Raw genomic sequence first — 3,710 nt, 5'->3', positions numbered from 1 at the left:
TTTCCAGTTCTGACGAAAGGTTATCGACCTGAAACGTTAACTCTGTTTCTCTCTTCGCAGAAGCTGCCTGACCTGCTGAGTATCTCCAGCATTTTCTGTTTCAATTCAGATTTCCAGCATCTGCAGCATTTTGTCAGGTCGCATTTCTTTCATTGTGCAAAACAAGGTTATCGTTCAATTAATGACGCTTTGAAAGCAACATAAAAGTTTAACAAAATAACTACCGCCCAACGTGGGGCTCGAACTCACGATCCACTGATTAAGAGTCTCAAGCTCTACCGACTGAGCTAGCCGGGCCGGTTAAAAGTGATTTTCATTGTCGCTGATTGCAGTCAGGTACCTGGTGGCTCCGGCCCGGTCACAACAGCATGTCTGAGCCGTGTTTCTGCAAACTACGAAACAAGTTCTCCAGAAGCCCAAGGCGTATCAGGAACTCAAGCAGCAAAATCCCTTTCATTAACCACAGGGGTTCAGGCAATTTTCTGATCGCAAAGCGCTTTAATCCTTGTAAATATCTCTTATCTATTTCCCGGAGATTCCCGATTCTGTCTTTCTCTCTGGCTCTATTTATTGTGTCTGTGGCCACCTGCGGGTTGATTTTGAAGGAATACCTGTGTTTGTGTCTCCTTGTTACTTAAACAAATGAGGGCATCAGGCGCTTCTGTACATGACACTGAGGAATCAGGAGAAGGCAGGAGGAATGAAACAGTGTTTGTGAAACGTGTGTATATAAAAACAGCGCGCTTTGCATTGTGGGAGCTCGTGTCGGAACAGTAGCGCGTCTGAATATCGATCAAAATGCTGCGTGTTCAATTCACGACGGGGTCACTGTTCTTCCGAGTAATTCCAGAATTATTGTTTTCTTTGCCGTTTCACAATAACCAGACACGTGCTCCAAAGACATGTCTCACTCTTTCCCCAGTGTCAGGGAGGGAAGCGCCACAATTCCTCATTTATTTAAAGTGACAAGACACAAGCACAGGTATTCGCTCAAAATCAACCTGCAGGTGGTCACACAGAATAAACAGAGCCAGAGAGACAGGCAGAATCGGGAAACACCGGCAAATAGACGAGAGATATTGACAAGGTGAGAAAGCGCTTTGCGATCAGAAAATTGCCTGAATCCCTGGGATTAATGAAAGGGGTTTTGATGCTTGATTTCCTTACACACCTTGGAATTCAGGTGAACCTGGTTCATGGTTTGCAGAACAATTTAAACTCCTGGGTTAAACCAGAGGGAAGGAAATTCGGCAGTTTAATGAGTTTGAAAGGAACATTTTTGACTTGTGCATTTCGGTCAGAGAAATACCAGTGAAAGGAAATCATTGCAGAAACAGCGATTCTGTAGTGTCCCTTTTGTCGGAACAGTGCTTTTTCGATGCTTAAATAAGCAGAGGTTTCCGTAGTGTAGCGGTTATCACGTTCGCCTTACACGCGAAAGATCCCCGGTTCGAGCCCGGGCGGAAACTTTATTTTTCTGTGAAATAAATTTTACAGCTTTCTTGTGACAGAAGCAACGAATAATTTAAAGCAGACTCCTAAAATACACAGTGCGTAAATTCTGATAGGGTATAAATCTTCGTGAATGAATAAACTTTCACAAATTATTAAAGTTAAATTACTCAACTTTCGACTGTCCCTTACTGTGAGCATTTCTTCCATTCTGCAAAACAACGCTTTCGGTTAATGCATGTGCCCAAGTCACCCCCACATGAATCTCAACTCTTTGGGAAGGAGTTCGGTGCAAAGACTCAGGCGTCTCAATGATGTGGACTTTCTTTGAATGAGTTCTGCTTGTAACTGCACTCGAGCTTGAAACATCTCCCGGGCTTCCATCTCACGGGAGCAGAGTGCGGTTGCTGTGCAGCGCTTAGCATGTCGGTGACGAGCTTGGGGTTGAGAGGCGTCGCTTTCAATCTATGAAATTTCACCAAGGCCCAGAGAAAAAAAATGCTGAATGGAACAGTCCCTGTGAGCGATGGATTGAAGGGGACGGCGCTCCGAGCACAGCTGGAGAACGCGCAGTGCAGCAAAAGTGTTCGCAGCATTAAATGTCAGATTTATTAATCCCGCAATAATTAGACATATAATTAACAACAGCTCTTAAACAAATCTTTGCGAATTTTAGCCGAGGAACTCCAACACGTTATATTTCCGAGTTCGATATACAAGTTAATCAAACCTTTATCGAATTCTAAAGTATCTGTTCCAAACATTTGATATCTTCTCCTTATCTTTACTACGTGACAATTTGCACGTTTAATAGTGCAACCGAACACAACTGCCCACCTTCTGATGGAAGGTTTTCGACCGGAAACGTTAAATCTGCTTCTCTCTCCACAGCTGCTGCCTGACCTGTTGAGTGTTTCCAGCACTTTCTATTTTTATTACCCGACCTTGTTACCAGAGTATCACTTCCCTTATCTCCTTACCACACTGCTTCCTTACATGTAGCATTGTCCGACCAACAGGCTACATTCGCACAACGGGATGTTCTGCTTCAGACATTCATTGGAACTATAAGGGGAACCAGTGGAGGCAGCATATTTGGATTTCCAAAAGGCATTCGATAAGGAAACACGTTAAAGCTTGTTGCACAAGATAAGGGCTCATGGGACTGGAGGTAATGTATTAGCAAGAATAGAGGATTGGTTAACGGACAGAAAATAGTAGAGCAGGAATTATCGGGTGATTTTCAGGTTGGCAGGCTGTAACTGGTGGTGTGCCGCAAGGATCAAGTGTGCATGCTTCGGCTATTTACAGTCTATATTACTGACTTAGATGAAGGGAGAGAGTGTAATGTATCCAAGTTTTCTGATGATCCAAAGCTAGGTGGGAAAGTAAGCTGTGAGGAGGACACAAAGAGCCTACAATGGGATATAGACAGATTAAGTGAGTGGGCGGTCAATAAGGTGGCAGATGGAATATAATGTAGGAAATGTGAGGTTATTCACTTTGGTCGGAAGAATAGACAAACAAAATATTTTTAAATAGCAAAGCTATTAATTCTTTCGTTCTGCAAATGAAAGTTATGGGGTAAGTAATGGTAATTTATACAATTCTAATTTTTTCAAATCAGCTGAATGTAGTCAATTTCATCAGGTTGTGATTTAAAATCTGTTATAAAAGTCACTTTCCTGACCAGGAATCGAAACCATGTGGCGGAGGTTAAAGGACTGTTTTTTTGAAACATTTAAAGGTGATCGCTGTGAATCACGCAGCATAGGTTTAAAATCACGGCTACAATTTGTTTCGCTGTCGAAGAAGGGGATTGAATATGACAATAAAATCACCATGCAACGCCCGCGGTGAGAAAGAGGTCGAGCATACAATTAAATTGAAGCTGCGAAGTTACGGCTGAGCTAAACCTGACGCCGATCAAGGAATGAGAAACCGCTCAATATAAAGAATGAGTTCACAAACATCAGGCACAGTGCAGTCTGGGCAACGTCAAGCCTCTCTTTCTTATTCAGAGACATGAACGGGAGTCAGACGCCTCAAACTTTAATTAAAGGCACAGATACGAGTAACACTTCCAAATCTTTTCACTGTAAAATTATTTCACTTTATTTAATGGCTGACTGCATTGAATCTGAAAATGATCACCATGAGATTTTATGTTCGCTGCTGATTCGCTTTGCCGTGGTTTCCGTAGTGCAGCGACTATCATGTTCGCCTCCTACAACAACAGTTCCCAAATCGAACCCGGG

The 3,710-nt window shown here is 42.8% G+C and overlaps 1 non-coding gene across 1 annotated transcript; it reads left to right on the top strand.

Annotated features, from left to right (window-relative positions):
* The first annotated feature begins 1,396 nt into the window (after nt 1–1,396).
* trnav-uac (transfer RNA valine (anticodon UAC)) lies at nt 1,397–1,469 on the top strand. Its single transcript has one exon. It is a non-coding gene; the product is annotated as a tRNA-Val (tRNA).
* The last annotated feature ends 2,241 nt before the right edge of the window (nt 1,470–3,710 follow it).

Source organism: Somniosus microcephalus, unplaced genomic scaffold (assembly GCF_052327205.1).
Source record: "Somniosus microcephalus isolate GS21.2 unplaced genomic scaffold, FLI_Smic_1.0 unresolved_chr4, whole genome shotgun sequence".
NCBI classification, from domain to species: Eukaryota; Metazoa; Chordata; class Chondrichthyes; order Squaliformes; family Somniosidae; genus Somniosus; species Somniosus microcephalus.
This window is presented reverse-complemented; position numbering and strand designations above follow the sequence as displayed.